The 23,852-nt window shown below is 39.6% G+C and overlaps 1 long non-coding RNA gene and 1 pseudogene across 1 annotated transcript in view; both read right to left on the bottom strand.

Moving 5' to 3' along the window:
- Positions 1-23,852, bottom strand: part of LOC144578696 (uncharacterized) — a 157,736-nt gene that overhangs the window by 29,182 nt on the left and 104,702 nt on the right. The window lies entirely within an intron of this gene.
- LOC100410863 (large ribosomal subunit protein mL50 pseudogene) lies at positions 7,177-8,053 on the bottom strand (annotated as a pseudogene).

Genomic DNA, 23,852 nt, shown 5'->3' with positions numbered 1-23,852 from the left:
CAAACAATAGAAAAAGAGGGAATCCTACCTAACTCATCTTATGAGACCAACATCATCCTGATACCAAAACCTAGCAGAGACACAACTAAAAAAGAAAATTTCAGGCCAATATCCATGATGAACATTGATGCAAAAATCCTTAATAAAATACTGGCACCTAAACCAACAGCACATCAAAACCTTATGCATCACAATCAAGTCAGCTTCATCCCTGGGACATAAGGCTGTTCAACATATGCAAATCTATAAACATAATCCATCACATAAACAGACCAAAGACAAAAACCACATGATTATCTCAATAGATGCAGAGAAGGTCTTCAACAAAATTCAACACCCCTTTATGCTAAAAACTCTCAATAAACTAGGTATCAATGGAATGTATCTCAAAATAATAAGAGCTATTTATGACAAACCCACAACCAGTATTATACTGAATGGGCAAAAACTGAAAGCATTCCCTTTGAAATCTGGCACTAGACAAGGATGCCCTCTCTCACCACTCCTATTCAATGTAGTATTGGAAGTTCTGGCCAGGGCAATCAGGCAAGAAAAAGAAATAAAGTGTATTCAATTAGGAAAAGAGGAAGTCAAATTGTCTCTATTTGCAGATGACATGATTGTATATTTAGAAGATCCCATAGTTGCAGCCCAAAATCTTAAGCTGATAAGCAATTTCAGCAAAGTCTCAGGATACAAAATTAATGTACAAAAGTCACAAGCATTCCTACACACTAATAACAGACAAACAGAGAGCCAAATCATGAGTGAAGTCCCATTCACAATTTCTACAAAGAGAATCAAATACCTAGGAATACAACTAACAAGGGATGTGAAGGACCTCTTCAAGAACTACAAACCACTGCTCAAGGAAATGAGAGGACACAAGCAAATAAGAAAACATTCCATGCTCATGGTTAGTAAGAATCAAGATTGTGAAAATGGCCATACCTGCCCAAAGTAATTTACAGATTCAATGTTCTCAATATCAGGCTACCATTGACTTCCTTCACAGAATTGGGAAAAAAAACACCTTAAATTTCATATGAAACCAAAAGACAGCCTGCATAGCCAAGACAATCCTAAGCAAAACAAAACAAACAAACAGCTGGAGGCACCATGCTACCTGACTTCAAACTATACTACAAGGATACAGTAATCAAAACAGAGATACAGACAATGGAATGGAACGGAGGCCTCAGAAATAACACCACACATCTACAACCATCTGATCTTTGACAAACCTGACAAAAACAAGCAATGGGGAAAGGATTTCCTATTTAATAAATGGTGTTAGGAAAACTGGCTAGCCATATGCAGAAAGCTGAAACTGGATCCCTTCCTTACACATTATACAATAATTAACTTTAGATGAAATAAAGATTTAAACATAAGACCTAACACCATAAAAACCCTAGAAGAAAACTTAGGCAATGCCTTCAGGACATAGGCATGGGTAAGGACTTCATGACTAAAATACCAAAAGGAATGGCAGCAAAAGCCAAAACAGACAAATGGGATCTAATTAAAATAAAGAGCTTCTGTACAGCAAAAGAAACTATCATTAGAGTAAAAAAGCAACCAACTGAATGGGAAAAAATTTTTGCAATCTACCCATCTGACAAAGGGCTGAAATCCAGAATCTACGAACCATTTAAACAAATTTACAAGAACAAAAAACAAACAACTTCATCAAAAAGTGGGCAAAGGATATGAACAGACACTTCTCAAAAGAAGACATTTATGCAGCCAACAAACATATGGAAGAAAGCTCATCATCACTGGTCATTAGAGAAATGCAAATCAAAACCACATTGAGATAGCATCTCACACCAGTTAGAATGGCGACCATTAAAAAATCAGGAGACAATAAATTCTAGAGAAGATGTGGAGAAATAGGAAAGCTTTTACACTGTTGGTGGGAGTATAAATTAGTTCAACCATTGTGGAAGACAGCAGGGAAATTCTTCAAGGATCTAGAACTAGAAATACCATTTGATCCAGCAATCCCATTGCTGGGTATATATTCAATGGATTATATATCATTCTATTATAAAGACACATGCACATGTATGTTTGTTGTGGCACTGTTCACAATAGCAAAGACTTGGAACCAACCCAAATGCCCATCAATGATAGACTGGATAAAGAAAATGTAGCACATATACACCATGGAATACTATGCAGCCATAAAAAAGAATGAAATAATGTCCTTTGCAGAGACACAGATAAAGCTGGAAACCATCATTCTCAGCAAGCTGACACAAGAACAGAAAATCAAACACTGCATGTTCTCACTCATAAGTGAGTGTTGAAAAATGAGAACATATGGACACAGGGAGGGGAACATCACACACAAGGGCCTGTCTGCGGGTGGGGGAGTAGAGGAGGGATAGCAGGAGGTGGGAGAATAGAAGAGGGATAGTACTGATAGAAATATGTAATGTAGATAACAGGGTGATAGATTCAGCAAACCACCATGAAACATGTATACCTATGTAACAAACCTGTATGTTCTGCACATGTACCCCAGAACTTAAAGTATAATTTTTAAAAAGAAAAAAGAAATAAAAATAAAATATTATACATACATATAACAATTATAATTATTATTCTAAGTAATTATAGTTGATATATTTCTATATAATTATGTATGATATATTTAATTATATAATATAAATGATATAATATTAAATTACAAACTATATAAGTAAAATTATTATTGTTATTGATTTCTGTATCACTTGATCTCAACAAAACTTCTAGCATAAATGCCAGTATCAAAAACTGTACTGTGAACACACAGAAGTGAGGACACAATCCATGTTCTTCCAGTATGCTTTTTACTCTGGAAGCAGTTTTGATATCTTCCTATCTAGCTCTCTTTCCTCTGTGGGTAGGTTTGGTTCATCTGGTAATTACAAGGAAGGTTACTTCGTCCAACTGTTACTCCAGCATAGTAAAGGCCTAGAGGCAGCAGAGACTGATCAGTTTCCCAACAGCTTCTACCTCCACTTCTATCCTTTTGAATCATAATTAACAATATTTGACTGCTTCTAACCTTCCTAGAGCTCAACTTAAAACTTTTATTTTGTTCTTAAGAAAACTTATGGAGACTCTTGGGTTTTGCTATTTGGAGTTCTTTTTATTTGCGACGTTCTGCTTCATTTGTAACTTGAAAAAGGCAGTTAATTCCTAATATGTGATTCAGGGTTTAAGGATATGTTTTCTAAATGAAAAGAATTACTTTCTGATACTCAAGCACTAGATAAAATCACTCTAAACAAACATAAGACAGTTATTTGATAAATAAAGAAGGGAATGAAGTGAAAAATATCAATAACCTCTTAATGGCAAATAATTTGAAGAAAGGGTCCAAACCACCAGGTAATGAATATCTGTTCAATCATGACTAAATTTTACTTTGTCCATTAAATATTATAAATTATTAAATTTAACCAATAAAAATAGGTTCCCACAATTCAAATAAATGCCACATGGGTTATAGATATACATATACACATACAACAAATAGCAAATGTATTTTCTAGCTCTGCCCATTGGGAGAGCCTAGAAACAGCAACACTCCAATAGTAATGAACTCATTAGTACCCAGATCTTGGTTTCTAAATACTATTCTCCAATAAAATGAACTAGAGATCCTTGGAGAAGTATTTAATAGTAAATTTCAGGGCTGTGTCAGAGAAAATATAAAAATGAGCCGGTTCATTTTGTGATATCAGAAAGTAAAGAAGTGCTCTAAAAAATGATGAAGACATGATGAAAGGCACAGGAGCCAACCCAAAAGTGCTCTCACAGCCAAAGTTTGAATAATTTGAACAAAATAAAGAATGACAGTTTGGAATTAGAATAAAAAGAATAAAGTAAATATTCATGACTCCATACCGAGATTAATTTTTAATGAATAAAGAAATAAATGGGAAAAGGAGGAACCACTGTTTCTTACAGAAAAATTCCAATTAATAAATATAGAAAGTATGAAGAAAATAGTATATTATCATTAGACTACCATAGCAATAATGACTGCTGGCTCAATCCACTGACAGCTACTAAAATTCATGGGTAAAGGTTTGAAAGGAAATAGAGTATTTGCATAGTCCCAGTGTATCTACTCCAAAATAAATACTTATGAATTACAAGGAAAAAACAACAACTACACATCACCTAACCAAGCAATTAAGGTTAGCGTCACTAGTAACAAAACTTATTAACATCATACACCCTCTTAGGATACAATGCACTAAAAAGGGAACATTGGCTTTCTGGTTTCCTTCCCAAAATGCAAAACCCCAATTAATCATGAAACGAATTAGACAAGCCCAAATTGTGAAATGCTCTAGAAAACATCTGACCTGAATTCTTTACAGCTGTCAAGATCACAAAAGACTAGGAAAAACTGAAAACCTGTCATAGATTGGAGAAGACATAATTAAAAGCAATGTGGGGTCCTGGACAAGTTTCTGGAACAGGAAAAAAAAGGACATTAGATTAGTTAAAAAAAAAAAAAAAGGATGAGATATGAATAAAGTCTAAAATTACATTAATAGAAATATCATCAATATCTTAGTTTTCATAATTGTTATATGGTTTACAGTATGTTAACAATAGAGAAGGCTGGGTGAAAGGCATGGAAATATATGGAATATATGGAATTTATAAATTTTCTATAAGTCTAAAATTAAGTCAAAATAGGAAAATTGCAATTTAAAATAAAATATAACACAGTGAAACAAATTCTATAAAGACATCCCCATATTTGCATTCTAGTCTGAGTAGTGTTATTACTTTATTCTGTGCCTTTTGGCAAATCAGTTCCCTCCTCTGGGCCTCAGTTTCCTCTTTTTTAAAATAAGGGGAAGTGACCAGATAGTCTTTTAAGATTCCACAATTAATTCAAAAAGTCTTGTTCATTGTCTTAGTGTATGAGAATGTTGCCTATGCTCTACTCACCAGGCTAATAATTGTAATTGATTCTCATTACAAAAAAATATGATTATTATAGAAAATTTAGAATATTCAGGAAATCAAATCACAGCTAATATGTTAGAATATACTCTTCCAATACTTTATTAATGTACGCACATGTGTATGATGTAATTTTTATGAAATAATATCATAGAATACACAGTATTTTTCTCTCTTCTTAAAACTTTTTCCCAGGTTTACCAAGATATAATTGACATATAATAAACTATACATATTTACTACATATGTTATGTTTTGATGATTCTTGACATATATACACACCAGTGAAACCACAGTCAATGTAATAAGCATACTCATCACCCTGAAAGTTTTCTTCTCTCTCTCTTTGTAATCCCCTCCTACACCCCTTAATGTCTCTCTTTCCTCTCCACTTTTTTCTTAAGTAACCACTGATCCTGCTTTTACTCTAGGTTCATCTGCATTTCCCAAAATTTTACATAAAGAGAATTATAAATAATGTACTTATTTTGTTTGGCTTTCTGTAATCCCTAATGGGTTATTCTTGCCCACTGCACAGACAAAACCAATTCACTGAGACTGTGGTACTGTTGTAAAGAAATAGTTTAATTAATGCAGAGCTAACCATACAAAAGGACTGGAGTTATTATTCAAATCAGTCTCCTCGAGAACTCAGAGATGAAGATTGTTATGAATGATTTGATGGGCAGGGACCTAGGGAATGGGTGCTTCTGATTGGTTGAGGATGAAGTCATAGGAGCACAGAAAATAGTCCTTGTGCACTGAATTTATTTCTGGGTGAGGTCCACAGTATCAGTTGAGTCATGAGTCCCAGGACCAGATGGAGTCAGTCGGTTGCCAGAATGCAAATGTCTGAAAAACATCTAGAAAGACCTATCTGAGGTTCTACAATAGTGATGTTATCTATAGGAGCAATAAGGGAAGTCACAAATCTGTGACCTCTGGCCACATGACTTGAGCAGCAAGAGATTATAGAAAGGCAAGCTAGGGGACAATCTGGTTATCATTTAACTACATCTGCATTTCAGAAGAATTTAGGTCCCTCCCATAATTCTAATCTTGTGGCCTTTCATTAGTCTTACAAAGGTTGTTTCAGTGCCTGAGCAAGAAGGTTCGTTCTAGGGAAGGACCTATTATTATCCTTGCTTCAAAGTTAAAGTGTAAACTAAATTCCTCCAATGCTTAGCTTGGTTTATGCTCAGGAATGAGTGAAGACAGCCAGCCTGTAAAGCTAGAAGTAAGATGGAGTCAGCCATGCTAGACTTCTCTCACTGTCATAATCTGCAAAGATAGTTTTATTTCTTCTCTCAGCATAATTGTTTTGAGATTCACCCATATTCTTGTATATCAAGAGTTCATCCCTTGTTACAGCTGAGCAATATTCCATTGTGTAACTGTAGCACAAGCTGCCTGTCCATTCACCTGTTGATGCACCACTCGGGTTGTTTTCAGTTTGGGACTATTCTGTAGAGAATCACTATGAATATTTATGTACAAGTTTTTGTTTGGAAATAGACTTTTTTTCCCCCTTGGATAAGTACCTTAGAGTAGAATGACTGGGTCATATGGTAGGTGTTTGTTTAACTATTAAACTGCCAAACTGTTTTCTAAAGTAATAGCAACACTTCACATTCCCACCAGCAATGTATGAGACTTCCAGTTACTTCATATACTCAGACACAATCGGTATAGTCAGTTGCCTTCATTTCAGTCATTCTTTTATTTTAACACTTTAACAAATCTTTAATTCCAAAAGAAATCAATCTAGAATGGTCGGTAATATACAAAGTATTTTTATGTTTCTTTCATATGTATCTATGTAATACAAGTTTATTTGCATATTTGCAATATATAATAACTCTACCTTAGATATGAGTAATAACAGGATGGAAATATTTTCTTGCAACTACTGCTTTATGCCAATGAAGGGTCTGAACTTGTAATGTCCTGTCTTACTCCCAAATTAATGACAGTGTCCTCTCAAAATTTTTCATAAATTATTAATGACCTAATTTCACTAAAAAATGATTTGGGAAAATGTGAAAATAGAAAATCTTGTTATTCTTTGTCCACTCATCATATGAGCAAAAAGGAGATGATACATTACTCTATAGAAAAAGCTGGGTTTAGAAAATAGTTCTGATAGTATTTCACATGGTAAAGTATCAAAAAGTCTAATAAGTAGCCCACTCGCTCAGGGGAATAAAATTATTTCAACATATTTCTCTTCTGAATTACTTGGTAACTCCAAGTGATTTTCAAATTGGGAGGCAGATAAGTGACACTGAGTTTATAAAATTTAGATCTACTTTGAATAGAGACATTATAGAAACCAAGAACACCTCTAACTCTGCGCATCTGGTAGAGTCTGGAGTTAGGAACTATATGACCCAAGTCATCAGCTAAATGTGCCAAGAGATTGAACTGTAGACAACCATCTTCTAGGGAGTTATCTTGCCTTTTACCAGGAAAAGATGAGCCAAAAACTTCTTTAACATAAGATTCCAAATGACTCTGGAGCTCTTCAGGTGGTGTGTATGTTTGGCTTCATAAGGGTGGACACACTGGGATAGGTTCCTTTTTCACTTCTTCTACTGTCTCATCAACCACTGACTTGTTCTCTTTTCTGGATTGAGACCAAAATTCTCTTTGGACACCCCTGAGACTGTCCACATAAAGACTCTTCTGATAATGCTGGACACAGATTGTGCCGCCATCTTCAGTGAGATCCATTTTAGCCATTCTAATGAGAGTGTACGGGTATCTCACTGAGGATTTAATTTGCATTTCCCTAAAGTCTAAAGTTAGTAAGCCTATTTTCATGTGCTTATTTATCATCCTTATATTGTCCTTGGTGAAAAGTCTGTTTAAATCTTGACCATTTTTAATTGAGTTTTCCCTCTTTTTATTACTGAGTTGTAAGAGATCTTCAGATATTCTAGGTGTATGTCCTTTGTTAGATATATGTTTTACAAATATTTTTTCTCAGTCTGGGGCTTGGCCTTTTATTTTCTTAACACTGTTATAATTATAGTTCGTGCTTTTTGTATAATATTTAAAATTTTGCAAATCTACTGTCACTAAGGTTTTCTTACCTATGTTTTTCTCCAGAAGTTTTGCAGTTTTAGATTTGACAGTGGGTCTATAATTCATTTTGAGTTGATTTTTATATATGATATGAGGTAGATCTGAACATTCTGCTTTTGTGTTTTACTTTGTTATAATTTTTGCATATGAATATCTAATTATTGTAGAGCTATTTCTTGAAAAGATCATCCTTTCCTAATTTGCTTGACATAGCATTATTATCAAAAATAAGTTTCTATGTACAGATCATTTCTGCATCCTCTGTTTTGCTTCATTGATATTTTGTTTATCTTGATACCAGTACCACATTGTTTTGATTACTATAACTACATATAATAGTAAACCTTGAAATCAGGTAGTGTTAGCCATTCAACTTTGTCCCTATTTTTAAAATTTGCTTTGGCTATTCAAAGCCCCTTGCATTTCCATATATATTTTAAAATCAGTCTGTCAATGTCTATAAAAAAAGCCTTCTGAGATTGCAATTTGAATGGGTTGAACCTATAGATTACTTTAAAGAGAATGTTTGTTTTAACAATATTATGTTTTGATTTATGAACATGATATATATTCCCCATTCAAATAGGATTTTCTTTAATTTCTCTTAGCAATGCTTTATAGTTTTTAGTGTATAGGTCCTACACATCTATTGTCAAATTTATTCCTAAGTATTTTCTGTGTTTTGATATTACTATAAATGATATTTTGATTTTTAATTGCTAATTTTTAGTACATAGAGCTATACCTTTTTGTATATTGACCTTGTAGCCAATAACCTTTGTTATATTTATTAAAAATAACCTTTTTAAATATTTATTATAGTAGCTCTTTTGTAGATCCTGTAGAATTTTCTAAATAATCATGTTGTCTGCAAGTATAAAACAATTTTACCTCTTCTTTTCCTGTGTGTTGCTTTCAATTTCTCTAATTTCCAAGCAGCTTTGCTCTTACTGTCTGAATTGATAAAAATGTGTGTGAGGTTTCATGAGTCAAATATACATTGCTTGAAGTAGTTAGATCATTTTACTAGAAGTCACACAGGGTCTCAAGTACAGAAGGAAACCACAGCAGCAACAGGATATGAAGTAGATGGCCTGGAGCAGGACCTGGGAGCAGGGAAATTGAGAGTGATTGAACTAAAGCCAGGTCTCTCATGCCAAGGAACCAGCACTGCGGAGGCTTCCCACTTGGAGCCTCTAGCCCCATGAAATCCAAAATTTAGACACTCGCCATCCAGTGGGTATAAGTGGTCAGGCATTTAGTGTTGCCCAGAGAAGTATCAACAACCAACAGAGAGAAAAATGTGACCAGTCAGGTAAATAAGGGACTCTTGTCCTCTTCCTCTCTCCTCTCTGTTCCAACACAATGAAGGATTTGAGCCCAGAAGAGGGGAGTAGGAAGGGTTAACTGAGCTCATTTTGCTTAGGGAGAGAAAGGCAGAATAAAAGATCACATCATGCATCCTCTACCCTGAGACACATATATAGGCTGCAGTCCCTGGAGCCACAAGCCTGTCCTATGATAGAAAGAAATTTTTAAATCAGATATGGGATTAGGTGAGAGATCTGTGGGGATCGCTCCTGTGTGAGGCCCCTAGGAAACGGGCCTCGCCATAGGGTGAGCTTGAGCCCGGACACAGATCCCCGGTTGGGGGAGTCGAGCTGAGGGAAAGCAGGAACCAAGAGAGGGACTATGTTATTCTAAATAACTAACAGACATTACTTTATGGATATGAGGACTTGGGAGGCATTGTGTCTACTTTCGGCTTGTTATGGTTTATTGCTTGATTGTGTTCATTTTGGACCTGTGTTACTTACTTACGGTAACTTACAGGGCATAACTGTAACTTACTTACCATAGCTTACAGGGCGTGACTATAATCTACTTACCTTGACCTATTGGGCGGAACCTACTTACTGGAAGTAACCTACTTACTGGGCGTAGACTACTTACTGAGCTTAACTTACTTACTGGGCGTAACTTGCTTACTGTAACTTAAGTACGTTAATCTGGTGTAAACAACTTTAACTTCAGAAAAGTATATAATGAAACACATTGCAGAAATAAAATTGCTGCATAAGCATAGCGCATGTAGCCCTCCAGACCTCGCCTTTTCTATCTCCTTTTTTTCCGGCGCGCGCTCTCTTCCAGGTTTGGGACCCTCTTGCTGGACGAGATTACCAGGCTCGCGTTCAGTTCACAACAGCTGGCGCCCAACGTGGGGCGAGTCAGTTCACAACAGCTGGCGCCCAACGTGGGGCGAGTCAGTTCGCAACAGCTGGCGCCTGAAATGGGGCCTGGACACGAGGGACAACCGTGACGCCTACAAACTATAGAGGTGAAGCTGCAGAGTAAGTGAGTGAATAACCTTTTCATCTGGTGTAAAATATGAGGCAAATCGAATCTAAAGAGCATAAATTGGACAGCTTTTGCAACATATGATTAAGTCACATGGTTGTGACATTAAACTTAAAATTGTTGAGGAATTTGTGCACATAGTGTGCGAGCTTTGCCTGTGGGTTGTGGATTCTGAGATTAAACTTAAAACTGAGGGAGCGAGGAGCATGCACTGCTCTTGCGTGCTCTTGCCCCTCTCGCGTGACTGGCTGGTGTGTGTGTGAGGTGCCAGCTCCCGGGACATGGACTGCCAAGCGTGTGCCACTACGAGGGGCATCCAGGTCCAAGTAGGCTACCCAGGTCGGCACGAGGTGCGGGTGGGCAGGCCCAGTGCTCACTCACCCTGCATCTCCTCCTGCGGTGGCTGCTCCTCAGCATTGCCAGCCCTAGCGCCGCTCCCGGGGCCGGCCAGAGAGAAGTCAGCAGAGATGGCCGCCCCAGCTCAGCAGGAAGTAAGTCAGCGAAGGCGACGGCGGCCCCGGCCCGGCCAGAGAGAAGTTGGCAGCGGCGGCCCTCGAGAATTTGGCAGCGGCGGGACCCGCGGAGCCACTTTGTGTGCAACCCGACAAGGGATGGCAGTGCAACCACCTGACAGAGGCCCAGGCGCTCAATGCACCTTCCGCCCGCATGAGGAGGAGAGGCCAGTAGAGGTCTGTGAACAAAAAGTTGTCCCCCAGGATGGACTTCACCGCACAGCCCAAGCCTGCCACTGCCCTCTGTGGCGTCGTGAGTGCCGACGGGAAGGTCGCTTACCCTCCGGGTGTGAGATCACTGACAAGATCACCACAGACGAGATGATCAAATGCCTGAAGATTTTGGGGTTCCTTAACGTTTCTGGACCTTGGTATGATAATGGGAACTCAAATGGATATTGGTAAGAAAATTTATGAAAAACTTAATGCTTTGGAACAAACTGTTACTATTCTTGGTGACTACTACTCCATATAATGACACTAAATGGCAGTGGCCTCTTGTTAAGGCCCATTTACAAGGAATTTGGACTCATGGCAATTTCCTTCTCCTGGTACTCTTTCCCTTGTGTTCTCCTCCCTTCAACAATTGTGGCTCAAGCTTTTTGAGTGCATCTAAAACAGAAGGGGGAACTGAGGGATCTGTGGGGATCGCTCCTGTGTGAGGCCCCTAGGAAACAGGCCTCGCCATACGGTGAGCTTGAGCCCGGACACAGATCCCCGGTTGGGGGAGTCGAGCTGAGGGAAAGCAGGAACCAAGAGAGGGACTATGTTATTCTAAATAACTAACAGACATTACTTTATGGATATGAGGACTTGGGAGGCATTGTGTCTACTTTCGGCTTGTTATGGTTTATTGCTTGATTGTGTTCATTTTGGACCTGTGTTACTTACTTACGGTAACTTACAGGGCGTAACTGTAACTTACTTACCATAGCTTACAGGGCGTGACTGTAATCTACTTACCTTGACCTATTGGGCGGAACCTACTTACTGGAAGTAACCTACTTACTGAGCTTAACTTACTTACTGGGCATAACTTGCTTACTGTAACTTAAGTACGTTAATCTGGTGTAAACAACTTTAACTTCAGAAAAGTATATAATGAAACACATTGCAGAAATAAAATTGCTGCATGAGCATAGCACATGTAGCCCTCCAGTCCTCGCCTTTTCTATCTCCTTTTTTCCGGCGCGCGCTCTCTTCCAGGTTTGGGACCCTCTCGCTGGACGAGATTCCCGGGCTTGCGTTCAGTTCACAACTAGGATTTCAAAAAGATCATATTTCCAATAATCAAAGTGACCAGGAAATTGTAAAATTTTCCTAACATGTCACTGAGGTATCTGCTATCCAGCACAAAAGGGAGATTCAACATAGATCAACGTAGGTCAATGGGGAGCTATGACAACTGAAAAATAATAATTCAATGTTGTACTCCAGCCAGTAATAATCCAGATATATCTGACTTAAAGATTTCTCTCTATTAAATCAGTTGACTGAGTATTTATCTGGACAAAACTTGTTAAAAAGGCCTTCCTGATTGATGCTAGAACAACCTTTCCCAAAAAGTACAGGCCCTGATATGGTATGGCTGTGTCCCCACCCAAATCTCATCTTGAACTGTAACTGTCACAATTCCCATATGTCATGGGAGGACCTGGGTGGGAGGTGATTGGATTATGGGGGCGGGTCTTTCCTGCACTGTTCTCACAATACTGAATCCATTTCACAAGATCTGACGGTTTCAAAAACGAGAGTTTCCCTGCACAATCTCTCTTCTCTTGTCTGCCACCATGTGAGATGTGCCTTTCACCTTTCATCATGATTGTGAGGCCTCCCAAGCCCCATGGAACTGTAATTTCAGTAAGCCACTTTCTTTCATAAATTGCCCAGTCTCTGGTATATCTTCATCAGCAGTATAAAAACAGACTAATACAGACCCCATGAGCTGGGACCCTTTGAACAGGGCTGGAGGAAGCACCTGCAAGCTCTCAAAGCAAATAGCCTTACAGAATAAGAGGATTCAAGCAAAATGCATTTGTTGGGCCTCTATCCCCTTAACAGCAAAATGAAAAATACTGCAGTGTATTTTCTCTGATCATCTTAGTTCCGCGTTCTTTGCTTTTATAGAATGGCCACTTAATATTTTCCTCCTGCTTTTATATCTTTGGGATTTATCTCAGAAAGAATCATCCATTCCTCAAATACATTATGCCCATGCCTGCCTATGAAGTTCAGCATGTTTCTCCCTTGCCTGACAATGCTTCTTTCCCACTCACCACCTAGAAAACACTCCCTCATCCTTCAAACTCAGCTTCTGTGAATTTTTCTCACCCCCTCCTCATGTGAGAATGCCTGCTGCCCTCCTCTGACTCCCACAGCACTCAGTTTATTCCTCCATGCAAAGACTTTTTTTAAAAGATATTGAGTCATATCTACTGTCTTTGCTTTAATTCATCCCTCCTTTCAATAGAAAACCCAGATTCTGACCAGTTTACAAGCAAATCTCCATCATATAAAGAACAAAAATGGTGAAAGCTATCAGAGTGGTTATGCTGATCTATATAGTAGAGAAATAACCTGAGAGGAAACTGAAGAGCATCAAGGAAGCCTGCATGAGCCAAGATTGAGGGAGAGCTTGGGGGAGTTTTCAATGAAAGAGAAAGAGCTTTCAACAAATGATGCTGGAATATTTAGATATCCTTATGCCAAAATGGTACCTCTGATTCGTAGCAACTTTGCAGATGTGAGGTATGTGAGTAGGAAAGGAAGCAAACGTCTTGTTACACTGCATAAATGAGATTGCTTTTGGCATTCTTTTTAAAAATTTTTTGTAGGTACACAATAGGTGTATATATGTATGCGTTACCCTAGAAATCTTTTGATACAGCTGTGCAATACATAATAATCACATCAGAGTAAATGCAGTATCCATCACCTCAAGCATTTATCTTTGGGTTACAAACAATCCAATTACACATTTAGTTATTTTTAAATGTACAATTAAGTTTTTTTTTACAACAATCACCCTGTTGTGCTTTGGCATTCTTAAAGAACCTTCCATAGAGTTGAAATTGTTTTCAGTTATTCTACACTTAAAACTATTGTGCCTTTGAACATGACTGTGTAGTGAGGTTGGGGCTTTATTCTGGTGACATCTGTCTTGTAAGTCTTAGCAATTTGAAATTTTTACTTTCATTTCTCTTTCCTACTTTTAAACCTCCACCCCAGACTCTCCTTGAGAGCAAGAACCATGTCTTATTTATTCATTTCCCCTTCCCTAAGATCAGAATCTGATGACAGCAGTGAAGGAATGATTCTCCTAGAAAATGAAACTTTTTCTGGAACGCTACATACAGCTCACAATGGGTTCTAGAGGAATTGCCTGGGAACTCACCAAATGGATACACAGGGAAAGGTGATATTTTTGGATGCTTGTCCTCTCCGAATCTCATGTAACCCCCTAATGGGAGTTGTTTGGGTTATGGGGGTGGATTCCTCATGAATGGCCTGGTACCATCCTTGTGTTAATGAGTGAGTTTTCACTCTGTTGGTTCTTGTGACAGCTGGGTGTTTAAAGAATCTGGCTCTCACCATGTGACACACCTGCTCCCTTTGCCTTCTGCCATGATGGTAGGCTTCCTGAGACCTCACCAGAAGAAGGTGGTGGTACAATGTTTCTTGTAAGTCTGTAGAATTATGAGCCAAAATAAACCTCTTTTCTTTATAAATTACCCAGCCTCAGGTATTTCTTTCTAGCAATGTAAAACAAACTAACACAAAAGGCTTAAGGGCTCTGGAGTCAAACAGGTCTGCATTCTAATGCCAATTCTGCCACTTAGTAGTTGTGAGGCTTCTAACTCTTTAAGTCTCTCTAGCGTTCCCTCCACTGTAAAATGGTGGCACTCATTGTACCTCCAACGTAGAATCGTTATGAGAATTAAATGCTAACATATGTTAAATACTAAGTACAATGCCTGACACATGCACGCATGTATAGAGAAAGATATATAAAGACATACTATATCTATATATATTCAATTATATACAGACATACTCAGCTTCTGTTCTAAACCCTCCCTTAGAAATGTCCTTAGCTTTTAGATATGTATATATTAAATCTGGTATTTAATATATTATGTTTGTGTATATTAACATATATATCAACAATAACATTATCACCGTTGTTTATAAGTATGTTTAATTGACTGAAAGAGAGCATTAGGCACATGAAACTTGAATGCATAAATCACTTTAAACTATTAATGTAACTCATTTTTCATCATACACATATCTGTTAGGCAAAGGTTAATAGACATTTATGAAATTCGGAATGCAATTAAGTCTCACAGGAATCTCAGCTGGAGGCCATGCCAGTTTCTATGGCAACCAAAGGGCTCAGGCAAAAAGTGGGGGAGGGGGAATTAATTTAAAGGCAAGATAAGCACATAAATATAGCTCTTGCCTACCTTTTCTTCCAAGCTCTAATAAACAATCTTTGCTGCCTTTAAATTATTATGCAGAGTCGAGTATGTCAGATTGGTTTTTCATTTCCTAGAATTAAATACATTTTCCTAAATCTTTAAAGGTGATTTCAGTTTTTAAAAAATGTATTACTTCTCTGGATATCCATTTTATAAGTGTTCAGGTGTACTCTCAAACTCCTCGGGGGAGGGGAAGGAGAGGAGATAAAAAGAACAGAACAAGATGTTGAAGATGATTAGAGGATACTGTGAATAACCTTTTCAACACCAGCAAATGAGGCTTTACTTCTTCTGATCTCAGAAGTTGCAATCAGACCAAAGGGAGAAAATGTCGGTACAAACAAAATTTGTTTTCCGGTCACGAATTTTATAACATCACTGAATTGAAGGAAACTTTAGCAGCCACCTAGTCAAAAGATTTAATTTTATCACCAAAAACACTTAGCTTAAGTAGTTAACAAAACACAAATGTGGCTGGAATTCAGGAATCTCAGACTACTGACACAGCTTGCTTTGTGTTCCATACTCCACTTTCCTCTCCTTCACTGCTTTCTTGTATGTAGAATTCAGGGACATTGTTAATCATTTTCCATCAAAAGTAGTTTCCAACTGTTGAATTTCCTGATCTCCATATTATTACATATGATCTGACTTGTTTTTTAAGACCAGGTACATCTTATTTTGGTATATTCCACCTCAGCTCTTAACTTGGTTCACAACTTGGTTCTTAACTTGGTTCTTAACTTGGCAAGCAACTTCCACTTTGCTGTGAACATTGGTTTATGGAAGTTCTGCAATTGCTCATCTACTTTATGCTGTTAAGCCAGCAGCAACGTGTTCATTGGCAGTAATATGCACCTGTATGTGCCCCATGCAGTCTGTGTAAGGAGAGCCTGGAAAAGAGAAGGGGCTGAGAAAATTCTCATAAGAGATACAAGATATTGACAAAAAACAGATATCACGGCTGTTTCAAATCCAAGTCTCTAAGAGGAAAACTTGCAAGTGGAAGTCATCTTCCAAGCTTTAAAACTGTGTTTGGGCTGTATTTGTTACAGAGTTATGAGGACCTCAAGATTTTGACAGGAAGATCAAAGTGCCAAAAGAAAGAACCAGCAGTGATGACAGTGGTTGGAGTGAAACCTCAGGCTCATTGGCCTGGATCTCTTCTCAGGAGTCTCTTCTGACTGTCCCGTGGTTGAACAGCTCTGGTAAAGCTGGGCTGGCTTGAAAAGTTTCTGCTCTGTGCACTCTTCCTCAGCACTAAGGTCATGGAATATTTGAGATTACTATAGGAAGCTGACTGGAATGAATATCCAGCTCCTGGGTTAAAGCGATTCTCCTGCCTCAGCCTCCCAAGTAGCTGGAATTACAGGCGCCCACCACCACGTCCAGCTAATTTTTGTATTCTTAGTAGGGACAGGGTTTCACAATGTTGGCCAGGCTGGTCTCAAACTCCTGAGCTCAGGTGATCTGTCCACCTGCCTGAGTCTCCCAAAGTGCTGGGACTATAGGCGTGAGCCACTGTGCTCAAGCAACACTTGTAAAGGACACTTCTCTACCCACAGCCTCTACTGAATAGTTAGCCATGGTTTTTCATGTGACCACATCAATTTTCACATGCCCACTCAGTCCCAGATGACACAAAAGGCCACCACTCTAACATTTGGCTAAATATCTGTGTGGTGTTGCTCAAAACGATAAACTGAGTCAATCAGACTAAACTTCTTAGAAATTTGGACCAAAACATGTGGAAAATAATTCATGTGTGACTGGTGGGAAAATCTAGCTAAAAAATCTGAACGGACTGAGCAAGCTCCAGTTAGAAGAAAAAGAAAGCATGAGGAAGGAGAAGTCAGCTGGTAGCAGGATAGAAAAGAGATGAGGAGGGGAGCCAAGCCCACTGAGAGCAAAGTGCAGAACAGGAGACCCAGGAGCTGCTGCCACCAGGGTTCCTAGAGGCCTCCTGGAAATAGCAGGCACCAAATCGTCCTTATCCCACATTCCAGATAGTTCTTTCCAGCTCTTCCACTGCCACCTGGGCCCATTATTTTAAAATTAATTAATTAATTAGTATCCTCCCATTATTCAACATAAATTCTTAAAATTAGCTCACATGAGCTAATTTGAGTAGATCTCTTCAACCAAAGAGACTGAAAAATGCTTGCTAGTTAACTAAGCCTCACTGTTGGCTTATAAAAATGGCTTTGTTCAAGTATTGTAGTAACAGTTTATCTCAGTGCCTAGACCTGATAAGTTGTGTATAGCCAAACAGGCAGCAATTTGGTGGGTTGAGCCTCATTGATCAAATATGTTCCCCCTTGCAAGCACAGCCCTCTTCCCTGCCCTTGCCCATACACACACATACTCCTATACTATTTCCTGGAGTTTTTGACATTATTACCTCCTATCCTGGCCAAAGCATTTTCTTTTCCCCATTTGGGAAGTTAACACATTAGTTAGCTAACCCATTAAAAGGTATTTGCTTATATGATCAGACCTTTTCCTGTCTGTTAACATAAAAACAGTATATGAAATTGTAACTTAGGGATGCAGGAGTGGTTCAGTGAAGTCAGTGGGACTGTAAAAATCAACTGAATTGCCAATGGCCAAATAAAGGTCCCAAGAGAGCAGGAACATGGTTTTTACCTGTGGATCAGATATTACCACAATCCACAGAAAAGGCACAGAAAAAAAAGCACTGCAGAATGTTGGAACCAGAAAAGACCTCTGAGACCACCCATTCCATCCATCTGAGGGTAAGAGAATGGGCAGGATGGGCAGATCCATGATTTATACAATATACACCATCATAATAAGAAGCCTTATGAGCAGAGTTCAGATGGAACTCAAGAGCAGAACCTGCTTTCCTGGCTGAGACCTTCCCCACTGCACACACAACCCCTGAAAAACTCAACCTTGTTCTGCTATCTCACTCAGCCACTGGCAAAGTTTTATCAAGATATTGAAGGCCAACATGTTAGAAAGAAAACAACCTAAAATAACTGTGTTTTTCTCACCTACCTGAGGACAGTGGCATTCTAAAAGTAGAAGCTTGTTGCTTGAGAGGGACTTATCAAGACTCACAGAGGTTCTGTAACTCCACATTTCCCAGCCTGACCTTTCACAACCATCCAGGGTGATTTGCAAGGGTTGACTTATGTTTACACATAGATAAAGAACAATGAAGCAAACTGCGAAATTTCTTTGTCAGTTTCTACTTTTCTAGCTTAAGTAGAGCTGCTTCTACCATACCTTATTATAGTTTGAGAGAAAAGCAGCTAATGACCATGAACTCTCTGATTTTCTGATTTGAATCTCCCACCTAGCCTCTGCTGATAACTGATGGCTCTTGGCATTTTTTCTCTGTTTTCATTCTTTCTCCTTGTAATTCTCACAGGATGGTGACTCTCCCCTATGATTGCTCCATTTTCTTGCCTTCTTTTGGTCACTCACACAATATACAAAGAGATGCTCTCACTTGGCTCTGCATTCTCAGGTTTATCCAGTAATTAGGTCCCTAAAAAAATTTTCTGAGTATTTCAGGATACTTTCCAGATGGCTGTGTGATTCATACTGCTAACTATTGAACAATTTTCATTGTTTCAAGCTTCTCTGCAAAAAGATTTTGAGGTATCATCCTTTAAACTTTGTTATAACAGCATCATAATGACCGTCATAAGTAATAAATTGCAAGTTTTCCATGGCAAGTCTCCTGATGAGATCTCAGTGAGTACTTTTTAGGCCATTCTTGCATTGTTTTAAAGAAATATCTGAGACTGGGTAACTTATAAGAGGTTTGACTGGCTCACAGTTCTGCAGGCTAAGTGGGAAGCATAGCACTGGCATCTGCTTCTGGGGAGGCCTCAGGAAGATCTTACTCATGGAAGAATGTGAAACAGGAGCAGGCACATCATGGCCAGAGCAGGAGCAAGAGAGAGAGAGAGCAGGACAGCAGGTACCACACACTTTTGAATGACCCGATCTCATGTGAACTCAGAGCAAGAGCTCACTTGTCACCAGGGAGATTGTCCATCATTCATGAGGAATCTGTTCCAGTGATCCAAACACCTCCCACCAGGCTCCATCACCAACATTGGAGATTACATTTCAACATGAGATTTGGGTGGGGACAAATATCCAAATTATATCACTCTTTAATATTATTCAGTAATTTTTTAAAAGTCTCCTGGAAAACTTCAGTTGCCTTTGCAAAGTTATGCAATAACTATATAGAAAGTATGCTAATATTACAATGTTAACTGCATTGCATTCCATAAATGAAATGCTGGGTATGCTTCACTGCAGTCTAGTTCTGTGGCAATTGATGCTTGATAGAATTAAACTACAACATTCAGTCTTTCTGAGGAGCACCAAACCAAGAACCTAGAGACTAGGTTCCCAGCACCAGCAACTAGCCATGTGACCTGGGACAAGATATTTAACTCCTCTGGGTCTTGATTTTGTCATTTTTCCAAGTGGTGGGGAATTTCAAAGTTCTCTAAAGTTCCTTTCAGCTTTGAAATTCTATCATGATGAGATGAAGGAAGGATTTTAGAATCATAAAATGCTTACAAATCATTGTTCAATTCAATAAGTGCTTATTGTGGACCCTAGGGCAGAATACTAGAAAAGAAACTATGAGAGAACAAAGGGAGAAACAGGACATGATCACTGCCCTCTACTTTCCCCAGCCTAGTGGAGAGGAGGGATGAGATGGAAATCATCAACCACAATGCATTCACTCAAAAGGGCATCATGGGGAAGCAGCACTGGCCCAGACTGAGGTAGCTGTACCTCCATGACTGCACCCCAACTTGACCCTCTGATCCAGCTGATGTATAATCAGCAGCCATGAGGTTGTAGCTGCAAGTGGAAATCATATGACATGGAATGACATAGGGTGATACCTTCCTGATAGATATTCAAGGATTGCAGAAGACAGAACAAAACAAATCATTTGACAAATCAGTAAAATTTGGAGGCAGGGGAAGCAATTGCTTTCCTCATCTATATCTTGGCTGGTTGCTACGTTGTCCAGCAATATGAATAGCCAAGGATCTGACAGGAATAAAGAGGACTATAACTCAGTTTGGAAGGAAGAGGAGGTGGAGGATGAAAACAGCATGAATCTTGGGGAAAAGAAGACTATTATTAGGAAGGAGTGGTAACCAGTGATCTGAAGCAGCAGATGTCTGATGCCTTTGAACGTGATGTCTACCAGGAGTCTGTGGACACTTTCAATGAGCACAAGACCAGTTGAGCCTCTGTGCTAAAGACCACTGATACTCACTGCCATCAGCTCACTGTATCATCCCAATGGCTCTGAACAACTGATTGCAGCCATGAATCCTAATAAAAAGAGAAGGAAATATACACTGAATAAAGTTTAACCATAGAGCTTGGCAGCAGGCTGCAAAATTGGCTGAAGGATAAGCTCCCAAGTAAATCACTACTAACCCTTATCTGAGCTCCCAGGAATCCTGGAGCTATCTCCTTATAAAGAGTGGGTCATGCAATTCCAGGATTTTCATCTTACCAAGGTTATCTCCATCCCAAGCCAATAGATTGATGTTAACCCTATGTTAGTTTTCTAGTCTCTGAAACTATTAATTAGATCATTGAAAAAGTGCCGCTGGAATGCTGTGGTTGTGGATTTTTGTGCTGTATACCATATCTGGTAACAGAAGCTAAAGCATTCATATACACATGGCCTTCATTACATCTCTGTGAGAAAATCTCAGAATCACTAAACTGTATCCTGCTTTTCTCTCCACTTCCATAACTGCGCTTTCCATCCCCACTTCTGAATCACGAGCAGAGTTGTGTGATACATTTACTTTTTCCTTGTGTGAAAAACAGCAAGGAGAACTTACCTCCCCAGAACCCTTGAAGAGGTGACATAGCTACAAGTGGTAAGTGCTGAGCATGTTTTGAGGGCCTGTGTTGGACAGATACCTTTGAGCTTCTGCAGTAAACACAGAGTATGAGGTTCAGCCAACACCTTTGGCAATGTCTTTCCTGGGAATCACTCCTGAACAGCAACATCATTCTTTTACACATGGATGTAAATAAATAAAGCTCTAGAAACCATCTGGGGTGACAAAACAAGCCATCTTGGATTGAGACCTGTGGGCCATGTGAGGCTGTGTACAGGGTAGAGGGAAACAGTCAGAGGTGACCCTAGCACCTTTCCACCAATATGGTGCAAGGGTTGGAGGGCACAGGGAAAGAGGAAAGGAATCCAAGGAAGATTCCTATCCACAGTCTTTATAGATGTCATCTCACCACTAGTCCTCCCTTTCCCTGCTCCCCAGCGAAATAAGAGCGAAGCTGTAGTCCTTGGGGCTTCTGTCTTCATTGACAAAGGCTCAGGCACAAACGTGCCTGCTCAGAATAGCTATGTGCTATTATCTCCATTTTATAGATGAGAAAAAATAACATTATCTTCTCATTCTCAAAAAGCAAATAATAACAAGAACAAGAACAACAACGAAACCTAAATACCATAATTTCAATTCACTAGGCAGTATGTGAGGTTGCTGGTATCTTCCTCACTACTACTCGATACTGTCTTTTTTATTATAATCACTTTAGAGGGCATAAAGTGGATCTCATTGTGGGTTTAATTTGCATTTCCATAATCACTAATGATAATGAGGATCTTTCCATGTGCTTACATGTGCTTATTTTTTTTCAATTCTTCTTCTTCCTCTTTCTCTTCCTTTTTCTTCCTTCCTTCTTCCTTCTCTTCCTCTTCCTCCTCTTCTCCTTCTCCTTCTCCCTCTCCTTCTTCTTCTTTTCTTCTTTATTCTTCTTGGTCTTGGTCTTATTCTTCTGTCAAGGATGGAATGCAGGGAGTGCAGCTCACCATGTTCTCAAACTCCTGGCCTCAAGCGACCTTCCCACCTCAGCCTCTCAAGTAGCTAGTACTACAGGTGCACACCACCATCCCTAGCTAGTTTTTATTTTATTTTCATTGTGTAGAGATGGTGTCTAACTACATTGCCCAGGCTGATCTTGAACTTCTGGCTTCAAGCAATCCTCTTTCTGGGATTACAAGTGGGAGCCACTATGCCTAGTCTTCATCTATTTTTTAGTTGGGTTGTCAGCCTTCTCATTACTGAGTTGCAAAGGTCCTTTATATATCCTAAATTCAAGTCTTTTTTGGATATACAATTTACAAATATTTCATCTAGTTTGTGGTTTGTCTCTTCCTTTTTTTTTTGAGACAGAGTCTCGCTCTGTCTCCATACTGGAGTGCTGGAGTGCAGTGGAGCAATCTCGGTTCACTGCAACCACCACCTCCCAGGTTCAAGTGATTCTCCTGCCTCAGCCTTCTAAGTATCCAGGACTACAGGTGTGCACCACCATGCCCAGCGAGTATTTTTGTATTTTTAGTAGAGACAGGGTTTCACCATGTTGGCCAGGAAGGTCTCAATCTCTTGATCTCATAATCCACCTGCCTCAGCCTCCAAAAGTGTTGGGATTACAGGCATAAACCACCACACCCAGCCTGTCTCTTCATTTTCTTAATGATTTCTTTTAAATAACAAAAGTTTAATTTTGATATCAATTTATTATTTTTTTCTTATAAGGATTGTGCTTTTGGTGTTTTAAGAAGTCTTTAGGGGGGACTCAGATGGCGCTGTGAGAACAACCCAGGATTGGAGCTCTGGTTGTGTCCGCGGAGAGGTGAGTCTGAGCTGCATTTCCAGACTGATCTTTGTTGCCCATGGAACGGGGAAATTCCCAAGTGAAGAGGAAACGTGGGACGCCAGGCAGAACCTCTGCCTGGCGAAGCCGGCAGCCGGGGTGGTGGCGGCCGGCCCTGCCCAGCGCTCCCCACAGGGCGCGCTTGTCCAGGTGCCCCGTTGAATTGGCAACCAGAGACGTGAGAGGGCTGGACTTGAGACTGAGCTAGACTTGGACAGTGGGCCAGCCCAGGGGATTGCAGGGACAGAGCGTTAGGGGTGGCCTAGTGGGACGAACAAAACCGCACTTTCAAACAAGCCCCGTGCAGACGGCCCGAGATGCTCTGTGGGGGAGGGGCGTCCACCATTACCGAGGCAACCCGCCCCAACAGAGATACACGCCCATTGCTGAGGCAGCCAGCCGTTGCCGAGGCAACCCGTCCCTACTGAGATACACGCCCACTGCTGACGCAGCCTGCCGTTGCCGAGGCAACCCGCTACAACAGAGAGACTCCGCCGCAGGGCGTGGCGGAGAACACAGCAGAACAGCAGAGCCAGGGCGAGCCTCACGACAGCAGGGCGGAGCCTCGGCAGGCAAACAGTGCCTAGTCTGCGTCCTAGCTGGGCAGGACCTCAACGGACATCCAAAAATAAAGCCCAAACCCCTCAACACAGAGCATTTGAGAAAAAAAAAGGGTTTTTTAAATGAGCTCTGTTGCAGCAGAATCAAACATAGC

Source organism: Callithrix jacchus, chromosome 12 (assembly GCF_049354715.1).
Source record: "Callithrix jacchus isolate 240 chromosome 12, calJac240_pri, whole genome shotgun sequence".
NCBI lineage: Eukaryota > Metazoa > Chordata > Mammalia > Primates > Cebidae > Callithrix > Callithrix jacchus.
This window is presented reverse-complemented; position numbering and strand designations above follow the sequence as displayed.